At 33.7% G+C, this 25,374-nt stretch overlaps 1 protein-coding gene across 4 annotated transcripts in view; it reads right to left on the bottom strand.

Moving 5' to 3' along the window:
- LOC124356080 overlaps nucleotides 1–25,374 on the bottom strand; it is a 61,261-nt gene that overhangs the window by 34,459 nt on the left and 1,428 nt on the right. The window contains exon 2 of one of the 4 annotated variants that reach the window (XR_006921790.1): nucleotides 11,322–11,458. The exons of the other annotated variants lie outside the window; for them this stretch is intronic. The gene's annotated coding sequence lies outside the window, so the exon portion shown is untranslated. Of the gene's footprint in view, nucleotides 1–11,321; nucleotides 11,459–25,374 lie in introns of those variants that run through there. 4 annotated transcript variants of the gene reach the window in all.

Genomic DNA, 25,374 nt, shown 5'->3' with positions numbered 1-25,374 from the left:
CTATCCCTTGCTCAAGGACAATATCTATGGTTCCACATGCCGCAATTAGGCATGTACTGTGCTACTGTGATGTATCCCTTGCTCAAGGACAATATCTATGGTTCCACATGCCGCAATAATTAGGCATGTACTGTGCTACTGTGGTGTATCCCTTGCTCAAGGACAATATCTATGGTTCCACATGCCGCAATAATTAGGCATGTACTGTGCTACTGTGATGTATCCCTTGCTCAAGGACAATATCTATGGTTCCACATGCCGCAATAATTAGGCATGTACTGTGCTACTGTGATGTATCCCTTGCTCAAGGACAATATCTATGGTTCCACATGCCGCAATAATTAGGCATGTACTGTGCTACTGTGGTGTATCCCTTGCTCAAGGACAATATCTATGGTTCCACATGCCGCAATAATTAGGCATGTACTGTGCTACTGTGATGTATCCCTTGCTCAAGGACAATATCTATGGTTCCACATGCCGCAATAATTAGGCATGTACTGTGCTACTGTGATGTATCCCTTGCTCAAGGACAATATCTATGGTTCCACATGCCGCAATAATTAGGCATGTACTGTGCTACTGTGATGTATCCCTTGCTCAAGGACAATATCTATGGTTCCACATGCCGCAATAATTAGGCATGTACTGTGCTACTGTGATGTATCCCTTGCTCAAGGACAATATCTATGGTTTCCACATGCCGCAATAATTAGGCATGTACTGTGCTACTGTGATGTATCCCTGTGATATCCCTTGCTCAACAATATCTATGGTTCCACATGCCGCAATAATTAGGCATGTACTGTGCTACTGTGATGTATCCCTTGCTCAAGGACAATATCTATGGTTCCACATGCCGCAATAATTAGGCATGTACTGTGCTACTGTGATGTATCCCTTGCTCAAGGACAATATCTATGGTTCCACATGCCGCAATAATTAGGCATGTACTGTGCTACTGTGATGTATCCCTTGCTCAAGGACAATATCTATGGTTCCACATGCCGCAATAATTAGGCATGTACTGTGCTACTGTGATGTATCCCTTGCTCAAGGACAATATCTATGGTTCCACATGCCGCAATAATTAGGCATGTACTGTGCTACTGTGATGTATCCCTTGCTCAAGGACAATATCTATGGTTCCACATGCCGCAATAATTAGGCATGTACTGTGCTACTGTGATGTATCCCTTGCTCAAGGACAATATCTATGGTTCCACATGCCGCAATAATTAGGCATGTACTGTGCTACTGTGGTGTATGCCGATGACACAACACTTCTAGTACCCGAATCCTCACCAAACCACTTAGCCATTAACCCCTACACTGTATTAACATGGCCTATCAATACTGTCATGAAAACGTTTTAGTAGTCAACACTGAAAAAAACCAAACAATTAGCTTTAGGAAGGATACAAGAAAACGTTCCAGGACTGCCTGATTTATCAATGGAAAGTCAGACAAAATTCCTTGGAATCACTATTGATAGTAATTTATCATGGATCAATCACATTGACATACTCTCCAAAAAGTCAAATTCATGCCTTTATGTTTTAAAAAGAGTAAAGCATGCCAGTGATGACGCAACTACAAAAACCGCCTATTGTGCGTTATTTGGGTCACACGTAAGATACAGCCTCGAAGTTTGGGGAGGCACAGCTGCAGGAAACTTAAGTAGATTACTGCTACTACAGAAAAGAGCAGTCAGGATCATGTCTGGCCTTGGCCCAAGGGATAGCTGCAGAGACGCCTTCCCTCACCAGGGAATCATAACAATTATCGGCCTATACATCAGAGAAGTCATAGTCCATGTTGACAAAGAGCGATTGGAACGATGCCATGAATTCCATACTTACAACACCCGCCATGCTTCAAATTTTCACCTGCCACTACATCACACTGCACTATTTGAAAGGAAACCATCCTACATCGACAGAAAAATCTTCAACCATCTTCCTGAAGATATAAAAATGCTACAAGGACAGAGACTGAAGACAGCACTGACCAAATGGCTCTCTAGTCGTCCATTCTACACCATGGATGAGTAGAACTAGAAAAGAGAAGAGTAATACTCTCAATAACTAACCACGTAATATTTGACGTCATTGCATTTCTTGATGATTTGTAAATAAATAGTTTATTTATTGCCTATTGTCTGTATTCAGCTAAACTTAAAAACCTTTATATGCAATTCACGGATATCGAACGATCAGTTGAAATGTTCCTGTTGTTGGTAGATTTTTCCAGTGAAATTCTAACTGCAGTAAAATTGCTATCATTGCCTACTTACTTCCCCTTTAAATCTTGTATCTTAACACATTCTATAAGGTTTTCAATGTAGCCCATTTTCCATGCTGTCGATGGAATTAATAATTTATTGTTCAATGGAAACTACACTACTTCTGCCGCCCTATATTTTGTATAGCACAGTGCAGTACACTAGCCTTGACATTCACGGCCTTAATTTCCTAAAATTTGTCAATTGAATTGTTTCCATATGGCTATTAAAACTTTTGACACCCCCAAAATTTTGCCGCCCTGGGCTACAGCCCCTATGGCTCTCCCCTCACCTAAATACACCACTGGAAATATGTTTACACCCACCAGCATAGCTATACTGAAAACAATGGTTTAATAGATTTACTGACCTGTTCATGGGACATCTTGATAGTTTGAAAGTGTTGATTCGGTGACCATTTCTCCTGAAGACATTCATGGATATACAAAAGTACACACATTCCACAGCAATGACACTTCAGCAAAGGGATACTTGTTGGACTGTTAGGAGGAAGTAGGAAATGGTCTGCCAATTCAGAATTACAACAACTAAGTCTAATCTTTCTAACTTGCCAGTCGAATTTTAATAAATAATTGACTTACCTCTTTTATTGGCTAAATACATGTATACTCATATTTCAATTACTGTAGTTGAAAAAGCTTGCTTTATTTTATATATATATATATATATATATATATATAAAATAATAATACCTATATAATCACATTTTTTGCACAATAACAAGTTTTTTATTATCAATGTATACAATTTTTCTATTTTATGTATACAACCGGGTGGCAATTTATACAATACACACTGTATTAGTAAAATGCAGTACATGTAGCAAAATAGAAAATACAGGACAATTGATAACCATAGAATAAACTAACAGTGATACAACAAAGATAATATTAATATTCTTTGTGGAAATACAAAGTATAATGTTCACTAATACAGTAAATTAAAATAAATCAATTATTGTGATAACAGTATGTCAGACAATGCTTAACAATTCTAGCTACAGCAATCAATAATAACAATAGTAATAATTAAACATTGGATAGGGGAGAGTATGTACAAACCCAATGATACAAAACAGTAGGGACGGACAATATCAATAATAACAATAGTAATAATTAAACATTGGATAGGGGAGAGTATGTACAAACCCAATGATACAAAACAGTAGGGACGGACAATATCAATAATAACAATAGTAATAATTAAACATTGGATAGGGGAGAGTATGTACAAACCCAATGATACAAAACAGTAGGGACGGACAATATCAATAATAACAATAGTAATAATTAAACATTGGATAGGGGAGAGTATGTACAAACCCAATGATACAAAACAGTAGGGACGGACAATATCAATAATAACAATAGTAATAATTAAACATTGGATAGGGGAGAGTATGTACAAACCCAATGATACAAAACAGTAGGGACGGACAATATGTAATAACAATAACAATAACAATAGTAATAATTAAACATTGGATAGGGGAGAGTATGTACAAACCCAATGATACAAAACAGTAGGGACGGACAATATCAATAATAACAATAGTAATAATTAAACATTGGATAGGGGAGAGTATGTACAAACCCAATGATACAAAACAGCAGGGATGGACAATATCAATAATTTCAGTCCAGAATCAGGGTGAAAACTCTTTACATTTATTCAACCCTTCCCACCACAGATCGCCTTGCAACATTTGCTTAAATTTTGTTAAAGAACCTACTTATGGTTTATCTCATTCTCGAGAGAATATTCAACATAAATACGAGTAAGTATTACTGTAATCTATTACAATTTATGCAACATAGGTACAATAACATGTCTTTAGTTTGGATCATATTTATCACCATCGTGAGAAATGTTATAAAACATTTTATTTTGTATATTTTTAACACTAATTAGTAAAGAAGTAATATAATCATATTTTAAGAAGTGTTATTGGCAATTATTGATAAATTTATTGAAATCTAACTTGTTTCCACATTCCTATTTGACAAACATTTTCTCTGCACTCGAAAATAGTAATATTTTATATTTAGATGTGCTTCTAGATAATGCAATTTTCAAATAATATTGAGAGAATAATTAACGCTGTTTAAAGAACTACCTTTATATTAATTTAGAGAAAATATGAACAATTTATATGTTTATTAAAATGAACTCCGGTTCAGATACTGTTACTGCATGATTATAAATACTTGTAAACTATATTTGTGAAGCCTTAATCTTTGGATCTTAAGTTACATAATTTGTGAAAAATGTCATTCCAATCTCCCGCCAAGTGCAAAATATGCGGCGTCATCCATTATCTCATTTGGAAGGGAAAAACTCTTGTTGAGATTTATAATGAGGTAAAAACTGCATAATTTCAAACGATGGAATTATCAACAGAGAAATTTATCTCCATGGAGTGTGAAGTGTCTAAAAATTCTTGTCCAGCCTCCATTTGATTCAACTTGTCGATCTGTCAATTGTCTTGGGACGCACCTCACAGATACTTTCAGATATCCAAGAGTTTCTGTGATGGTTTCGTGTAGCAGAGATCTGGAGATTTGCAAAAATATTGCAGAAAGTTTACCAATAGTCAATCTGCGATCGTTACGGAGCGCATTTTCAATTTTTTTCCAGAATGTCAGTCACAATTGAAGGCCTTCCACTCCTCTGATCATCATGCACAGACGTACGACCGTCTTTGAACTTGCGACACCACTTGAATCAAAATTTACATCATAGTAATGTAGCCGTGGTGACTTTAACCTCACAAACTGATGCAGTGGTACTCAACAAAATTATGAGAAGACCCTAGAATATTTTTGAGTCTTTTACACAATTTTGTTCTGCAAGTCCATTTGATTACTGTCCCATAATTTTAACATTTCACCCATGTTATCATTCAAACAGTTCCTGGACATATAGAAGTTGTATTTTCAACAACAGCCTCTATACTGAAGAGATTGACTGATCCGTGCACAAAACCAAACAAATACTTTGCATTGGACTCAATCAACAATCTAAATATGAATTACTATAGGAGAAAGGCAAAACACAATAATAATACCTGAATTGGTTAAAAAATTTATTTCACATCTCAAAACATATTGTACAGTAATTATTAATTTATAAACAAAAATATAACCACCTTTGAAGGAACCTATTGCTAACTATAGTACATGAATTATTGCATCTTCTTATATTACAGAGACAACATAACATGTAACTATTTCTAAAAACACACATTAGTTTGTCATGTTACGCTAGATGCTGTACGATACAAGTTGGTTTTATCAACAAGACTTACCGGTCATTCTGACTAAAGGCTTTGTCCTGAGCCGCCTTTTTATCAGAACAATTATCTTCTTTATTCTGTTTATAATAATTGACTAGTAAAATTCAAACGTACTTCTAGCCATTGGTTACTTTGCCCCATTAAATATAAACTATTGACTCCACTTTTAACTGTTTTCCAATTTTCTAATTCTTTGGGACAATTTTTTAACCCCATAATGATTTTTGAGAGAAAAATATGACTTTTGCGATGTCATAAACACAACCTACTGATGATAACTTTTAATGAGTTTAAATGTATTTGTCTATTACTATTATTATTCTGTTGTCTATCGCGACATTACACAAAAGGTTGTTCCACAACTAGCAACCATTCAATACACTCTTCTAGCATTCAATGTCAAAACCTCTTTGTCGCTCTATTATGCTCTTATTTTATTCATTGTTTACTAGAATTTAGCTGAATCTGCACAGTGAAAATTGAGGGATACTAAATCAATGGATGAGCCAGTTACAAAAGTAAAAATTATTACCTTAACTATGCTGTCAACATAAAATATATTAAACTAACAAAACTTTGTCATTGAAAAACATCTTGAAAAATAAACAGAATGAGGGATATTGTTAATAAACAATTTGGAGGCCAATTCATTTAATGGTGCTTATTATTAACCTTATGTAGGTACTATTTAGGTACATGTTACGTTTGAAATTACATTTCCATTTGACACTGAAGCAAAAAAAATAAAAAATAAAAATTCTTTGGAGTGGTGCTTTTAAATATGATAAAAAATATAGTTTATTGTAATTAATCTGACAAAGTGTTAACTTAAACTTCAAACAAAAAATACCACATTTAAAATGTTATCAAAATACAATATTACTGATTATACTACTATCACTAAATCTACAGTTGTTCTTGTTCAGTAAAAACAACAAATATTAGAACCAACACACAAAAATAAAGCACACAAGATTTAAATAAATATTATTCAAAACAAAAATAAGATAATAATAATCGTAAAATACAAAAATTTTCTTCACTTTGGTATTTTTTGACAGATTTAATAACAAATGTAAACAGGTATTTTATCGCATAGCTTAGTATTTAGGATGTCAAATATTTTATGAGTTTTTCCTAAGCTAGAATTTTAACTGGTTTGATTTAAGTATTATTTATAAGAGGAATCTAGTCCAAATATGATTGCAAACGTGTTTATAATACCAAAGCTCTAACATACAAACTCTTGATGAAAGCAGTCACATTATTCCCAGACTATTCAAGATGGTTCCGAAATACTACTATTAATGAATAAATTATGAAAGTATGTTTATTTTGACTTTGAGATGACTTTTGAACTCCGTATGGGGAAGGGTGTTTCTTCTGGAAAATTTCAAACATAACAAATACAAGGAAAATATTTTAACATAGTCATATTTACTGATAACAAGAAGTTCGTTCTCATTCTTTGATTGTAGTTAAATTCGAAAGGAACTGTATTACCTATCCTCAACACAACAAGATCTGCCGAGAACTGGCAGTTCATATGTATCTCAATAGAGGCATTACAGCCATCGTATCGGTTAACTTCCCATCATCATTGTACGATAATCATTTGCACCAATCCACTTTGTTTGTAAATAGAAATTCATGTCCTAATACTTTGTTATTAGCACCAATGGTGACCTAAAGGCCATAAGTACACATTGGCTACTAGTAAGTGACTCGTTATACATAGTTTTAGTTTTTATAAAAACGTTTTTTATGTTTTCTAGATAAGTGCATATAATTTTGGTTGTTCATTATAATATTGAACATTTTAAATCTCCTGAGATCTGAAATAATATAAAAAGCACAGCAATTGAAACTTAAATGAATTTAAAGAGAAATATAATTTCCATTTTGTTATAAACTGTTGACATTTCCATTATTATTAACTCCAGTACACCATTACTCCTCTGAATGGGTTTTCAATTGGATCTAAGCCGACGATACAGGCTTCCTTTACCTTCATAACCCATGATTACCTTACAGCTATAATGTTCATATCAGATTCTTAGTCGCATTTAGGATTTAAAGAATAAGATGGTGGACTCTACAATACGAAAATAAAGAACTTGTAATTTAGAAAACTTTGAAATGTAGTGAATTTTTAATCCAGTTGTTTACAAAGTAACAAACAATTGAGTGAATACAGTGTTTAGTATCATGCAGTAATTTATGGTAATATTTGGTATAGTATCATTAATCATCTTTATATATTTTGGCTTCACCAGGCAGCACAATTTCTAATACTCCTAGTATTCAATAAACATACTGTTCTGAGAGGTGTTCTAATGCTATAACTCTACCCCGACATTCACACTATGAGTTCGATCGATATCTTCCAGCACAGGAAAGTTGAAAACCTGGAACATCAGAGTGGATAACGTCTTTAACATCTACAGAGGGTTTGCATTACAAGCTGGAAGTGATGTTTTTGGGACACATTAAAAAGAGTCAAACATCGGAAGGATTTAGTTACCCCATTTAGTGCTTATTCTCACTATGCATCCAATATCTGTAGTGTTTAGAGCTGTTCAGACACTATTCATAAACTATCTTTATATTCAATAACAATACAATTTCCTATAAATATCAGTAACCTTTTTATGAAATGTTGAAAACTCTGTTGATCAAATTTTATAATAAAATAAAACAATGGTTAGTTTCTGAAGTTGTTGAGCTTTATTTACTTATTTTATTTTTATATTCACTTGCTGTTTTTACATCAAACCAGCATGGTCACTGTATTGCTTAAGTACAATTTAGATATTTTATTCTGTTTATGACTACATGTTATTCACTTCACATTGATTGAAACTGCTAACTTAATAATCTAACCACTGTGGTGAGCCATCTACACACAGTCTAGTCCATGTAATCTGTTGGCTCATGATGGCCCTCCATAATCTAACCACTATGGTGAGCCATCTACATACAGTCTAGTCCATGTAATTTGTTGGCTCATGATGGCCCTCCATAATCTAACCACTGTGGTGAGCCATCTACATACAGTCTAGTCCATGTGATCTGTTGGCTCATGATGGCCCTCCATAATCTAACCACTGTGGTGAGCCATCTACATACAGTCTAGTCCATGTAATCTGTTGGCTCATGATGGCCCTCCATAATCTAACCACTGTGGTGAGCCATCTACATACAGTCTAGTCCATGTAATCTGTTGGCTCATAATGGCCCTCCATAATGAGAATTTAATTTTGTCAACAAAATTGTGATGACATGTGATCCAGAGTAAAATGTTTGTTTATATGTTTTGTAATCGCTAAACAATTTATTTTTAAGTAATCATAATCATTTTAATCTAAAGTCTGTTCCTTTTTTTTCACAGATTCTTATTTCTTTTCAAAGATTATTTTTATCTGGTCAAATGTTAATTTATTAGCACTAGTTTCTTAATTTATAAAATTTTGTCAAGGCATATTTAACTACAAATCCAGAAATTAGTTAAATACCTGATTCCAGTAATTACATTACCTTTAAAAGTTATCTATATTTTAATTTGAAGCGATAAAAAGTACAACCCACAGTACTATAAGTTAAAACTAGAAAGTTAACACAGAACAACCAAACATTAAACTAAAGAAATATACAACAGTCAACTCAGAATTAAAAGAGATTCAAAATTATGGTTTGAGATCTATCAAATTATATTTATTACTATTAAAGGCAAGTTACTACTAATAACTCTTACATTGATGAGGTCCGTTCAAAATAATAACAGAATCAATCTTTTTTAATGTTATTTTTTGTCTTCAATTTTAGAGTCTAACTATTGCATTATTGAGTGTAATTTGTATTTAACTCAATAACTAGGTGTTAAAAATTTGTTATTTGTAAAGAACGGGAGTGATTTTTTTTATTCTTTATATTCAAGATTTTAATTTTTATAACACTTTTTTACTATAAAAAATTCAAATTCAAATGATTTATTTGCACAGAAGACATGGTCCGTATACAGATGCCACAAAGCAACCACAAGTTGGCACATCGTCATCATTACATTATTAAAATTATGACAAAGAACAGAACACTTTTAAATATTGTATTGTAAAACTTCGAAGTCAAGAAAAACACTTTCATAAATAAAGATTATATACAAAATAATGTACCATTTAATAATAATAACATATTACATTATGAATTAGTTATTCTAATAATCCTGTATGAAATTCGCTCTACAAAATTATCATATGTTTCAGAAAACATTGATGTTATCATTTGAGAGAGGGAGTTTTTAAGTATCTATATAGATAATTTTGTGGATAGAAATGATAAATTTAAGGCCCTATAAGATGAATATATATTTTTACTTTTGTTCTGTTCTCTATGATTATGTACAATAAAGAATTTTAATCTAAGGGTGTAACACTACCTACCATAACCCTTAAACTCTTAATGCATTCAATTAGCAGTGATCCTCTATCTTTATAGTACTAACTTCACCCCTAAAATAAAGACCTTTCTATTTCATCTAAATGCTATTATCCCAGAATCTCCACATAAGCCTTACACTCAGATGACGTACTAGTGTAACCGACACTAAAGTAGTCAGATGACATTTGAGGCAACGCAGTGTTGCCATATCACTGCTGACTGCCCGCTATAGTTGCTAGGGTCACATAATCTCTGCTTAATTTGCATATTGCCTGCAAAACAGATGAAGTAAATATAATGTGCGTACAGTTGTTTATACAGAATGTTGCGTATAGTGGATGATGTTTGGTTATTGCATTAGATGTCGAGGCAGATCAGAAATGTTTCCTACATGTAAAACTGATAACAGTGTTGGCCGCAGGGTGTGAGGGACATTCAGATGCACCAGCCATTATCGAACTATGTTTGTGCGAGAGGCTCAAACTGATATCCATCAACGGGGAGAGCAATACAAATAGAAAATACTATCCAAAGAAATTGTACTTTCTCTCACAATAGAATGATTTGGACTACCACATGGTTGGACAATTTTAGTGATCATCAAAATAACACACAGTTAAAAGGTTACTGAAAAATGTATGAATCAAACTTATCTAATTGACATACAATACACTAACCACATATCCACCTGTGGTGAAAAACATTGGGTTTTATCTCGTAAGAACAGTGTTGAATCTCAAAACACTTTTACACTTCATTTTTAGCTGTACTATTATCGGGGAATTGTTTTAAAAATATAATAAATACAAATCCCAACACTTTTTAGTTTTTAATGTTCAAATAATGAAGTACACAATTTGTTAAGATTTGATTTCTGAGTAATTCGTAAAAATTTAAAAGACTAAAAAATTTATAATATCTATACTATAATTTTTTTGAACAGACCTCATTATAAAAGGAACTTAATAAACCAACAATGATATAAGTCTAAAGCATATTATTGCCATAATTTCAGACTGTTCACAGTCAAAGTCAATTCAATCGTTTCCACAACTAAAACTACCTAGATTAACAGCCACTTTAAAAAATATAGATTCAAAATTTGTACAGTCAAATACTCTTTATAATGGTTACTATTTTACACAACATGAATCTAGACCCGTTTTGAGCATTGAAAAACCACACTTAATGCATCTGACCCCGTACTTGCATGGCAGAGGGTTGTATGTGTATTCTATAAACATGAATTGACAGGTTTTCTTTGCGCTTCGACACGTGTGGACAAAACGGACACCTGAACTGTGGTGCCTTCCCACACTCGAACTTCTTGTGTCTGTACAGGGAAGCGCCTTGTATGTACGTCCTGAAGCACCCGTCACAACGGTAGGGACGGATCGCATTTCCTGGCTTCCGCCTCCTCCCTAGTGGAAAACAGAAATCTATCATGTCCAAACGATAATAAAGACAGCAACGGGAAAGAGCTACGAAGAATGAATCACGATGCACAAACAACAATGAAATGAAAGCGGCAAGCTTAAGACCTGCGACGAAGCCAATGCGAGAACACCACATTCCGAGCACAATCGTAGCGGCTAACACTCAGGCAGGCAAATCTTGAACTGGCATTCGATTTTAATCCACCAATCAAACTCAAGCACCGATTTTCAGCATTCATTTCAAGTTTATTCTATAGAAAATTACACAAAAATCAAATGACTACACTGATTAATTTATAAACATAAAAACATAGATCTACTAAAGAACTAATGGAGGAACACAAGAGAAAATGTTAGATCTGTCAGTTTGGATCTGCACTCACCTTTGACATGATGACTGTCCACATCCATAGCTTTTGTCACAAAAATGTTATTAGGTATTAACTCAGCATCATTTTTTATTAAACCTAACTTACTGTACGGCAAGCTTTGAGCATATTTTAAATCAAACCTTATAATAATGGCACAAAGGCAGCTTAATAAACACATTTTATATAGAGTATAACAATACACTTACATACATAAGATTAGTTAGAGCAACTTACTTCTGGTACTAGCTCTAAATACATTTAACCATCACATCTAATTTACTACCTGAAACTATATATAGTTTGTATTAAGGAGATAAATATGTTTACTATTGATTAGTTAGGTAGTACATTTATTTTTAAATATGAATAACACTAAATATAATTTCATAACAATTAATAAACAACACTTTTTATAAGTGCACAGAAACTCTGACCTGTTGTATTTGATGATAAGCATATACTGTACATACATAAATAGGTCCATTGTATAGTTTTGAGTTATGCTTTAAGGAATAATTTATAAATATGATATACTGTGGTAAATTTATGGATTACTGCTCAATTATGTGTGAATTAGCAGTGGTCATTAAATGCAGTTAAGCCTATTGTTTGATCCATTGATTATAAAATTGACTAAGTAGCAAATGAATCTTACTAAACATTTAATTTGTTACACACACGTCCTGAATCCATTCACAAAAAGTCTGCCTGGAGCACACAATAACTGCCAGCCAGATTAGTTTGGGTGATCATATACAAGTATGCATCACTGTAGCATTTGCTACTTAGGCAATTTTAAATTTATTTACTACATATTGATGGGAGAAAATATTTTAAAACTGAATTAGTGATGTCAAAATATAGGTAGAATAAATAATGTAATTTCTCAAGAAAGGGTTTGCGGGTGTAGAAATGGTAAGTAAAACAGCAGGTTTTTCTGGTTATCTACTGGATCAGCAGGTTTTTCTGGTATACGGAGTCCTGCAGAGGAGCTTTTATAAACTTAAAAATCCTCACAGTGGTAGCTCTCTACATTCTTGAGGTAATCCTCCATGCTGCACGTCAAGATCTCCCCAGAAGAAACAACCTACATAACCACTTCACAAGAAACGGTAGCGACTATGTTCTTCCCAATCACAGACTGGCACTCTATGAGAAGAAGCCCTCATACATCGGTGCCAAACTTGCCAACTACCTGCCTGATGAGCTGAAAACTCCAGGGCCAATCAAGAATATGAGACAGCGGCTTATCAACTGGCTCCTAGTTCGACCCCTTTACTCAATCGACGAGTACATTCGGTGGAGGGAAGACCCGACTTTTCAAAATCAAAACTAAATTTCGTACATGGATTCATCAAGTTCCAACTCTTGCAAACTTTTGACAACATTTCTGTACTCAAAGTTCATGAAATAAAGAGATTTGTCTATTGTCTATTGTCTACTTTGATAACAGGATTAGAATAGGGGTTGATAATGAGTCTCTCTGGCCTTGTGATTGGCCAATCAAAGGCGTCAGTGTTAGTTACCTGGTTAGGGGGAAGGGATCGGTATGAAAACCTCACACACAGGCATCTCAGCACGGTGGTTGAAAATCTTTTTGCGGTTTATTTTTTCGTTGTTGTTTATCTACTTATAGGTCTGTGCGGCATTTTGCTCTTTTATAGTGTAATTACAATTTTCATATAAGAAATTTGTTGTCCACTAAGTTAGCTTTCTTTTACAGGGATTATTGTATTATTTTGATATAAAAGGGAAATAAGAAGATTTCAATTCACTTATTAATTAATGCAAGTTTTCAAGAGAGTACATGTCGTTGCAAAGTATTGTTCAAAGTAAAGTCTTCAATTTTAACACTATTTAAAAGTTACCTGTAATAACTATTTGGTATATAACAGTCAGAATAATTTTTATACATCAAGATATAAAGTTTTTAGTCAATATTGCTGTGTGAAACATAGCAAAATTACAGTTTAAACTTGTGAAGTAACCAACAGTAACAGGTTGTGACCCAAGTGGTGCGAGAATTTTTCAGGAAGGTTTTAATTCAGTTTCATTCAGCCTTGTTTACAATATAGAAAAGTACATTTTATTTCAATTAAATTAGATATTTTGTTTTATAGTTAAGATTTATAAGAAAGTTAAATTTTTAGTTTGATTATATTTTTGAAACAAGAAGTTAACTTTAATTTTATTTGAAAGAAGAAAACCTTTTCTTGACAAAATGTTTACGAGAAAAGTGGTTGTGTAAGCTTTTAGAAATTGTAAATTGGAATTTGGTTGCACTGTTTCTTATCCTCATCAGCATTAACTCCCTCAAATGATTGAACAGATTCAAATTAAGTTCCTAAGGTTCGTGTACTACTGAGAATTTGGGGTATACAAATTTTTAATACCTTATTCCTAACTATTGTCACTTTTTTATACGAACAGCCTTCATAAACATAGGGATCTGGGTATACTTGTCTTCTTGTATAATTTAATGAATGGGCATATTGACTGTGGAGAACTTCTGTCGGAACTCAGATTCCTTGTACCTCAGTCAGCGTCCAGAGTCCGAGTGATGTTCAGTCCTCATTCCGCACGCACCAGTCTGGAGACTAACGCTCCTTCGAATGTGATGATGACGCTCTCTACCTTGATTTATTCTCTTCTGTCGTGTCTTCTTTCAATAGGGAAATTAGAATGTATGTACCTGATTTGTATATTTATTTTAATTTCATTTAATTTATTGTAGGCTGTATAGCATAGTGCAGATGACTTACTGTATTATAGTTAGATGTTCATTTACTTTTACTTCTTTCTCAAAACATCACAAAGTACAGGAAGGGGCAGGGATGTATCCTCAACTTTGAAGGTAAATCAAAACGGTACAGTTGGAAAGCAGCCAAAACCCCCAAAACAGCCTTTGTAGCAGTACGGGCTGTGACACTATTATTCTGTTGTAAATGTGGTTAAAAAATTTTTTTGGAGCATGTTTACATACCGCTCACAATTAATGGTAATACAATGATTGTCCTCAAAGAAATAAGGGCACAGTATGCCTTCACTGTTGATTGCACACCAAACTGTCACTTTGTTACTGTATAGAGACCTCTCATGAACTCTAGGGTTGGCACCACTCCAGTAATGCATATACTGCTTCTTTACTACTCCATAGCACATAGTTGTAAGTGTGCCTCGTCACTAAACAACACATATGCATCATAAGGTAAATCATCAATGATTGTCACACGCCTGTACTCAATTTTACCAGTTCTGTTGTGCGAGTTCTTGAACGGTGACCACCATGTATAGATGGAAGAGAAGTTCCTCGTACAGAATACGACAAACAGTATGATTAGACAACTTAAGGGCGGATGCACGGGTAGAACGCCTAGGGATTGACACGGTCAATGTTTTCTACAGTTCGGACGGTCTCTGAGCCCCAACTCTCTTTCACATTACATTATTACATCCACACAACAAAATGAATTTGCGGTTAGGTACAGCAATGCTAGGCGGAGTCCGATAACGAATTCACAGCGCACACTCCACTGCATCAATAGACTTATGGAGATACCAGATGCTGCAATAAAAGGAAGGTAAACTGGAGGTAAACTCAAAATTCAATTGAAACAACCCTTCCTATAATAGATACGTTATGTGTAGAAAACTCGGTTGCTCCATTGTGCTTAGAGATTGTGTCTATCACATCATAGTGCGCTCAGTTGTGTACTTGATAAGACAATGAGACTACCACTTCATCTATTTATAGTGACTCTGATGTCGAAATGATGTAGATGTTTTGTTTTGACCTTCTTCGTTGTCGACTTTCTTGAATCTCTTCAGACGAACATGACACCAGATTCCAGGAGTCAAGTCTGCGACAGCGTCACATATCAGATGCTGCAATAAAAGGAACGTGAACTGGAGCTAAAATCAAATTCAAAAGACTTATCTTACGTTTCGACTGTAAAAGTGTTGTTGCTCATTCGACCGAGCCAGTCTACAACTGACTAGCAACTAACGGAAAATTCCATGTCCACAGTGTCATTGGGCTTACTGCCACTCCTCCTAAACATCCTCACTACTCACAACAGGGCCATTCCACGCCAAAACCATCCAGCCAAAAGTAGAATTGACACCCAAGGTTCTCTGATTTTCAATAAAAGTTTTACATAGATAATATATGCATATAAATAAGAAGAAATCCAAAATTGTAGCTTATTCTAACAAAGGGTTTCAGAGATACGGCCATTTGAAGTTTTATGCTAATTCAGTTTCCAAGGCCCATTTTGCCGCCAAGTGAGCGTACACGTATTCTCGTCTTTCCATGTAGAATGGACAATTATGAAGCTAGAGGCTTCAAATTTTACTCATATGTTCAAAACTTAATGCAGAATCATATAATACTATTAAAATGGGATTTATTATCTTCTATCACCATAAAAATAATTCATTAAACACAAATAATTTGATTTTTCTGAAATCGGAACATTAAGTTACAAAAAGTGTTTGTAGCAAAAATCTTCTCTCTCCACCTACCCTTATAAAAGTATATATCACTGGAAAGAGGATAAAATCATCTTTTCAAATGGTATAATAATATGAGTGGGGTTTTGAGTATTAACATTTTTATCATATATCAAAGTCAAAAATTAAATTTTAAGACACTAAAATGTGATTGTATACAAAATATTTATGCGATGAAGAAAAAATAAATTCTAAGGTGTAAAAATGTATTATATTTGTTTGAAAATATCTGAAAATATATGAAGATGAAATAAAATATTGTGTTCTAAGTTTTTAAGTGTGTATAAATAAAAAAGAAATTAAGTTTTCTTTAAAAAAATTTAGTAAGTCAATGAATTAAAGTATTATTTTACACAAATAATTATTGGCCTAACTAAATTGGCCTACAATACTTTTACCTAAAACATGGCTAATTATAACTTTTACAAGCATTAAAATAATATTTTATACAACATTTTAAAAGTTTAACATTCTGAATAAAAAAAAACAACACTTTATTAACTATTAAAGGTCAAACATCAATATTACATTATATGCTAATTACTAATATTTTATAAACACAAACCACAATGGGTGGACATCTAGACCAGTTCAAACCAGTGTTTGAAATTACTCTTGTGGAGACATGAAACACACAAGTCTCAAACATGACTCAGTAAGTCACACTGCAAGCTATTGTCAGTATGTGAGGATCTGTGGTTCAGTTAACATTGGTGCTGTGTACTACATATTTTTGTGAATTGTCTATTTTAAATGAATGAATTAATTTATTTATTATAAATATGTAATTAATTGTGAAGTGTTTTATTTTTATCATGGAAGAAATTGCTGGACCAAGTCAAGTGAGACCAAATTTAATTTGTACAGTAGGTAAACTTTCAGACTCTTCTTGTGAAAACTTTACTCTGACAAAAGATAAAAGTGTACATTTAATTTTTCAAAAGCTTTCAAGTGAAGAAGTAGAAACATTGAGTTGGCGGACAAATAATCAGTATCGTGAAAATGACACAATTTGTTCTCATCATTTTTGTTATTTTTTGAAATATTTTGAAAAAAGCCAAAAATCATGTTGTGACCCTTTTTCAAAAAACATGCTGTACCTTTGACAAAGAAAAAAGATTTAAGAGTAATTACCTTAGAAAAGGCGAAAGATGTTAGAGAACATAAAGACATAATTTTAGTCCCAGGAAAGCTTTTGTGCAGTAATTGTAGAAAGTTATTGAATGTAGAAAACAAAGGTTTAAATAATGATGAAACTGCATTTCATGAGAGTGATGAAGATATGGCAAAGATCTTACGACTGCCCAAAAGAGTAGTGGAAAAAGAAGTTCTAAATGAGTCTCTGTTATGTTTAGATGTGACACCTCTGAAACTCCAGTCCTTATCTACTCATTCAAAAAAAAAAATTCCAGGAAAAAGTTTAAAGCAGGCAAAATTACAAGTCAAGAAGAAACTATCTTTTGTCCTACAAGGAAATGATGATTCTTTAAATGAGGTCTTCGAGTGATGGCGAAGAAAAATTTCATGATGAGGAAAAGAAAAAATCTGAAGATCTTGATTATTTAATGGATGCTATTAAGCAAAAGCTGAGGACCAATATAACCAGAAGGGAAAAAATACAATTACTAACAATTGCTCCTAAGTCATGGTCCCGCAGAAAGTAGCTGAAAAACTGAATGTTTCAGAATACTTAGTACGAAAAGCTAGGGCTGTTTGTAATGAAAAAGGGCATTTTGGCGATGCCAGAACCAAAAGAAGGTAGAAAACTACCTGAAGAGACAATTGAAGCAGTAAAACAGTTCTATGAAGATGATGAATTTTCTTATATGTTTCCAGGAGCGAAAGACAGAGTTAGTGTACAAAAAAATACCTACATGCAAAAAAAGACTACTTTTATGTAATTTAGAAGAACTGTTTATTGCATTCAAATAAAAACATCCAAATTTAAAAATAGGATTTTCAAAATTTTGCTCTCTGAGGCCAAAATGGTGTGTAACTGGGCTGGTTCTCCAGGCACGCATTGCGTTTGTGTATGCCTATACCATCAAAATGTCGAGCTTTTGGCTAATGCCATAAATCAGCATGATAAAGAAGCCATACATATTATGATGGAAAAAGTAGTCTGCAACAGACAGTCCAGAAATTGTATGCTGAAACGTTGTGATGAATGTCCAAAAAACAAACGAGCCATTAAGACAATACTTGGAGGATATTTTAGAAGATTTTGATGATGAGGAAGAAATCAAATTCTCACAGTGGATAAGTGATGGTCACATGAAGCTGCAGACAATGCTTCTTCCACGCCAAGAGTTTATTGGCTTTGTAATTGATAAAATTGAATCACTCATTCCACATTCTTTCATAACTAAATCACAAAACACCTATATGAGGGAAAGGAAGGAGAATTTACAATATGATGTAGCCTTAGTCCTAATGGACTTCGCTGAAAATTACAATTTTTGTCCTACAAAATGAAGTGCAATCCTATCATTGGAGTCATTTAAGTTGTTCAATTCATCCTGTTGTTGTTTACTCAAGAAGCGAGGGTGAAACAACAAAAGAATCCTCTTTGTGTTTTATTTCCGATGATTTGAAACATGATGTACCATTCGTCTAATCCGTTCAAGAAAAAACCGTTGAGTACATTAAGTTCCAACTTTCCTAACGTAAACCAAAAATTGAATACCTAACAGATGGTTGCAGTGCCCAATATAAAAATTACAAGTCAATGGTAAATTTGTGTTACATAAAGAAGATTTTGGGCTAGAAGCAAGTTGGTCATTCCATGCAACAAGTCACGGAAAAAAACTGTTTGTGATGGGCTAGTTAAGAACTGTAACAAGAAAAACTTACAAAGTGCCCAGAGATTCAGATCAAATCATGCTGAAGAAATGTACTCATTTGTGCAAATCAGTTCTCGAAAATTAGTTTTTTTCTTTTTGAAAGAGAACGATATGGAAAACAAAAGAAAGTCTCTTGAAACCCGTTTTTGAATGTTGTGAAACAAAGGGAACAAGAAGTTTTCACTTCTTTCAAAGTGCAACTAGTGAAGTAATTACAGCGAAGCGACTAAGCTCAGACACTGATGTCTGTTTAAAACAAAACATATTCAAGTTTTGCCAACTCTAGAGCCTAATATTCATTCTTTTTGTAGCATGTGTCTATGAAAATAATTGGTGGATAGGAATGATCCAGTGTTTCAATGAAGTTAAAGGAGATTATGATGTAAAATTTATGCACCCTCATGGACCTAGTGAAACTTTTTTTTTTTGGCCCCAAAAAGAAGATCAGTGCCCTGTTCCAGCAGCTCATCTGTTATGCATTGTTTTAATCCACCTGAAACAACCTCTCTTGGACGTTCGTACAAAATTGATTCTGTATCTCGGAAAGAAATAGACAAAGCGTGGAATATTTTCAGTTTGTAATTAGAGTGCAATGTGTGTGTGTGAGAAAGAAAAAATGTAGTTTTGATGGACCAACATAATCAATTCAGTATAAATGATTTTTATTTTTTTTAACATGAAAATGTACATTACCTGTTGAAATATTATCAAGTAAGTACTGAATATAAGTTGTGTACTCATTATAAGTGACTTAATTGTTTTAAAACTTAACTGTGACTTATTCTGCAACAACATTTGATTTAAACATATTTAATTGTATGTAAAATGGCCTCTTTCAAAACAATTTTTTCATAGGTATTTTTAATATTTGGCTATATTTTGTGTTTTAATAGAGTAAAATTTTATTTTTTACTTTGACGTGTAATAAAAATGGTAATACACAAAACCCCACTCATATTATTATACCATTTTGAAAGATAATTTTATCCTCTTTCCAGTGATATATACTTTTATAGCGGTAGGTGGAGAGAGTTTTGCTACAAAACTTTTTGTAACTTGAATGTTCCGATTTCAGAAAAATCCAATTATTTGTGTTTCGGAATTATTTTTATGGTGATAGTAGATAACAAATCTCATTTTAATAGTATATTATGATTCTGCATTTAAGTTTTGAACATATGAGTAAAATTTGAAGCCTGTAGCTTAAAAATTGTCCATTCCACATAGAAATACGAGAATATGTGTACGCTCACTTTGCGGCAAAATGGGTCTCGGGAACTGAATTAGCTAATAAATTTAAAAATTCATATGTCTGGAACCATTTGTCAGAACCAACTGAAATTTTGGATTTTATCCTATCTAAATGCCTACATTATGTGTACAAAATTTCATTAAAATCTGTGACGGGTGGGTGTCGACCCCAGGATGACTTGGTGTGGAATGGCCCAACATCATCTCAAAAGTAAGGATACTTCCCAACCCTAACCTGTACCAACTTCATCATCATTATCAATCATGTTTCTAGACATGTTACTCCTATATCTGTTTGTTCCTCTTCAATCTTTTTTCAATCTTACTACAATTACATCCATGAAATTCTAAGATTAGAAGCAATAGTATCGATACTGATTTGACTACCAGTTTACCTGAACCTATTGAACCCAATCAATATTCTCATCTGAGGAAGACTTAAAGGAGCCCTCATTCTGAATATCATCTCTGATATTTGTGTGGCCATGAAAAAGCTTACATCACTTGTGATTGCTTTCTACTAACGCCTTTCCCTTGTGTTGTATGTGTGCTTGTTTGTTTGTATTAATGCCAGCATATGCTCTGTTAGAAACATAACCGATTGAAAAATATGCACCCCATATACGGTCTAAATGCCTAGATTTGTAAAAAGAGCTTTGACAGAATCCTTACTTTTTAGTCCTAATAGGGTTCTTATTGTTCTTCTTTTAAAAAGAAGAATTTTATTTAAATTTTTTTTTTTTGTAGCACTGTACAAAGAAATACCATAGGAAATATGGGAGTGGATATATGTAAAATATATTGTTTTGTGTGTTTCAGTATTACATAAATATGACTTCTTAAGAGCATGTCAATTTTCTTCTTCACTCCTCCAGTTTAAGAACTTATCCAGCAAGTAAAATGGCCGTTCTGTAAGCCATCGTGTCCAGGCTGACCTCAGTCCTTTTCCTTACAGTGCTTTGAGTTCTTCCGGAATAAGGTTAAAAAGTATTCTGCTTGCGCAAGAAGGTTTCTTCTCAAAGAGTGCAGTATAATAGTCTAATGGAAGGTGGAAGTTTGATGCATGGCGGGTATTGTATGAGTGAATGTTGTGGCCTCGTACCAGTTGTTCTCTGATATACAAGCCATTAATTACTACCACACACTGGCGAGGGAATACACTCCTACACCTGTCTCTTGGACTGAGGTTTCACATTATCCTGACAACTTTTTTTTGTAATAGTAAGATTTTTTGTAAGTTTCCTGCTGTTGTATCTCTCCAGATTACTAGACCATATCTTAGATGGGACTCTAATAATGCGTAGTAGGTGGTTCTTGTAGTCACACTTGCATTATCCTTTTTAAGATGTATAAGCAAGAGTTCAATTTCTTGGAGTGTTTGTCAATATGATTGTTCCAGGATAAGTTATCTATAGTCATTCTAAAGAATTTTGTCTGGCTTTCCATTGATACATCAGGTAATCCTGGAGTGTTTTATTTCCTTCTCCCAATAGCTAATTGTTTAGATTTTGCTGTGTTGACTACTAAGTCATTTTCATGACAATATTGGTAGGCCATATTTAGAGCAATGTAAGAATCAACAGCCAAGTTATTAGATGATATTTCAGACATTAAGAGTGTTTTATCATTTGTGTACATAAGAGGAATACAGTGTCTGCCTAAGTATTGTGGCATGTCATTTGTCAGGAGGAGAAAAAGGACTGGTCCCAGTACAGAACCCTGGGGTACACTTCTGTTAACAGATCTGATCTTGTTGTGTGTAAAAAGTCTATTTGAGTGTGTTGGATCTCAACAGTCTTGCTTCTTCACTCAAGATAACTTCTGAACCATTGTTTGACCGTTCCTTTAACTCCTAACTGTTCAAGTTTGCAGAGGTTTACTTCATGCCCCATACTGTCAAAAGCTTTGCTGAAGCCCAGCGTAATGCTTGTGACCAAACTTTTTTCCTTCTAGACTGTTGACAATGATTCGGCAAGTCGAATATGGGCTGTCGTGGACCTGTTTTTCATGAATCCATGTTGGTCTTTTGTTAAAAGATTATGTATGTAGTTCATAGTGGCTCATTAATCTTTACAAGACTATTTTCTCAATGATTTTATAAAAGGTTGGAAGCAAAGATATAGGTCTATAATTATGCGCTTCTGTATGGCTCACACTTTTAAACTTAGGATATACTTTACTTTATTTGAGAGCAGATGGAAAGATGGAAAGTGTCCTTGAACAAGAGACATGTTTGTTGTTTTAACTAGAGGTTGAATTAATGCTTTGCTAAAGTGTTTTAACATTTTCGATGAAATTCCGTCTAGTGCTGCAGATGTTTTAGGTTTAACGCTTATAATAATTGCTTCAATTTCATGTTCATTAGATAGCTTATATTATAATGATTTGTGGTTGAACTATAGTCTGTTGTTTTGTATTTGACTGAGTGCTAAGGGTATATTCTACTATATTTTGTAAAAAATTGATTGAAATGATTAGATATTGTACAGGGGTTGGTTATAGTTTCTTCTTGTATGTTTAGTGTTGGTTGGGATGATTATAAGCACTTCTTTTTCCTCTCACTATTTGTTACTTACTACAGGGCTTTTGATTTATTTTCAGCATCAGCTATGTAATGTGCAGGCGTCTGTTTGTTTTAAGCCTGATATTAGTCTTTCTTTGCTTTGTTCATTTCAATTTTATCTGCTTGTTTTCCTGAAAGCCTATATCTTTGTAGACATTGGAGACAGATCCTTTTTTAATGTTTTGCCTCATCATCAGCATATATTAGCGTTTTCCTCTTCCTTGGTCTTGCGGCTTCCGGGGGTATATTGCATTCATAGTCAAAACAATAGTCGATAGGAAATTGTTGTAGGCAATTTCTACTGAGTCAGCATGATAAACGTTTTCCCATTCTTCTTGTTCCAACTGGGTCTTGAGTATATTTTTTTTTGGTTTAGTTCTGTGTATTGCACTCGTCTGAGGAGATGGTTTTAATTTATACTTAATTTCACATAGTTGGGCAGTGTGGTCAGAAATTCGAGTGTATTACAGTTGAAGTTATTTGTTCCTCCATTGTTCCATTTAGCATTTGGTTATCCTTGTCTATTTCCAAACTATGAACATTTATATCTCCAATTACAAGAATTGCATGGTTCTCTGCTCTGGTGTCCTCAACTGTTGCTGAAAGGAGACTTAGTGCTTCCTCAAGCTGTCCAGTTGGAGTTCTGTAGACACAAATAATATATATTTGTGTTTTCCCTGAGAGTATTTTAATCATTACCATCTCACATCACAGTTCTTTATTATTTCCTACATGTACTTGCTGTACAGATGTTCCAACTTCGGTTTTAACACGGATGGCAACACCTCCTCTTTTATGTTTTGCCTTGGGTAAAGTGCATTAAACAAGGCAATAGTTTGCTAGCCTAGTGTTTACTATTTGCTTCCTTTTCATTCCATTTTCACTGAGGACGATAACGTCTGAGTCAGTTTCCTCTAAGAAATGGTTCAGTCATACTGTTCTTTGTATTACTAATTTCTTACATGTTTTAATGAAGGATGGTGAGTTTGTTTAGAAGCATGTTGATTGTTGTCATGGGGTTTAATGTTCCTCTGGATAGGAGTCTCAAAGATTGTGTGTCAGAGAGAGGACTACTCATCTTACAGGTTTATCAACTTACAACTATCTACAGTAAACCTTTACTGACAAGACATCTCGATTATAGAACTAATAACCCAAAAGGATTGAAGTAATTGATGGTGTGGAGTCATTGTTAGGGGGCTGTTTTTGTGGGATCCATGGGGAATGTCGGGTTGACTGAGCTCAAGGTAGTGGTTGGGTGTACGCCTTTGCGTGGATAAGCGTGTAAGTGCATTTAAGGGTACTTTGGGATTATACCGACCACACCCAGACATGAATCGTTATTTAACATTTTGCTTCTAGTGATTACTAGATTAGTGTAGAACAATATTTCGTCAATATAAAACAGGAATTGTCTTATCGAAAACCCCTCCCCATCCTCAGACAGAGGTCAAAGTCGAACGGTCTAGTAGATAACGTGATTGCAGTCTCCTACATTTCTCCAAACACAAAAATTCAACAAAAACAAACATTACCAAACAAAAACTAAACTATTTATTGAAAAAAAAAACACAAAACTTGTTTTTATTCTTGATCACACTCCGCCACCCAAAATGCGAGTGCCTCCGGCCATCAGCGCGGGCTTCGGCAGCACCTTTGGTGCTGCCCTGCACTGATGTCAACGAAAGAAAAACATCCCTTGAGATAGTACCTATCAGTAAAATATCAAATTCTAGAGGGGCTGATCAGAAATATAAATTGAATTGTAATGGAAAGGCAATTATGTACCGTGCAAAAAACTTATATAATCATGTGATGCTGCGCGGCCTGCCGTAATCGGGATTCTCGAAGAAAGATAACATAACAGCGACAAAAATACCGATCACAATACCTGGAAATGCTTGTTGATTGATGTAATTTTGTAATTAAAGAGTTGTTTTTTCGTTTTATCATGTTTGTTTCTATAAAAATTTATATTTTTGTGTTCTTCATACTGGTGTGGTCGGTATAATCCCAAAGTACCCATTTAAGTTCAGTTATTATCTAAATGTTTATGTATATTCAAGTTTATTCATATAGTATAAGACTATTTAAAAATATCATGATTTGAAAATAATTATATTATAGGCCTAATACTATAAGTTTTAAGTAAATTATAAGTAAATTTATATTTTTCTGTAACTTAAGTTAAGTTCATATTTTTGGAAGCTATACAGAAGAGAGACCTATACAGATACCTACATTCGCCTTTGAAATAAAGGCTATTTCAATTTCATTTCAACTTTTCTATTTTTAATTGTTAATCCAATTTTAATTGGATAAAAAAAGTTAGCAAAATAACATGTTGTAAATAGTAACATT

This window comes from Homalodisca vitripennis, chromosome 2 (genome assembly GCF_021130785.1).
Source record: "Homalodisca vitripennis isolate AUS2020 chromosome 2, UT_GWSS_2.1, whole genome shotgun sequence".
Classification (NCBI taxonomy): domain Eukaryota; kingdom Metazoa; phylum Arthropoda; class Insecta; order Hemiptera; family Cicadellidae; genus Homalodisca; species Homalodisca vitripennis.
The sequence above is the reverse complement of the archived record's forward strand: the minus strand, read 5'-3'. Positions and strand labels throughout refer to the sequence as shown.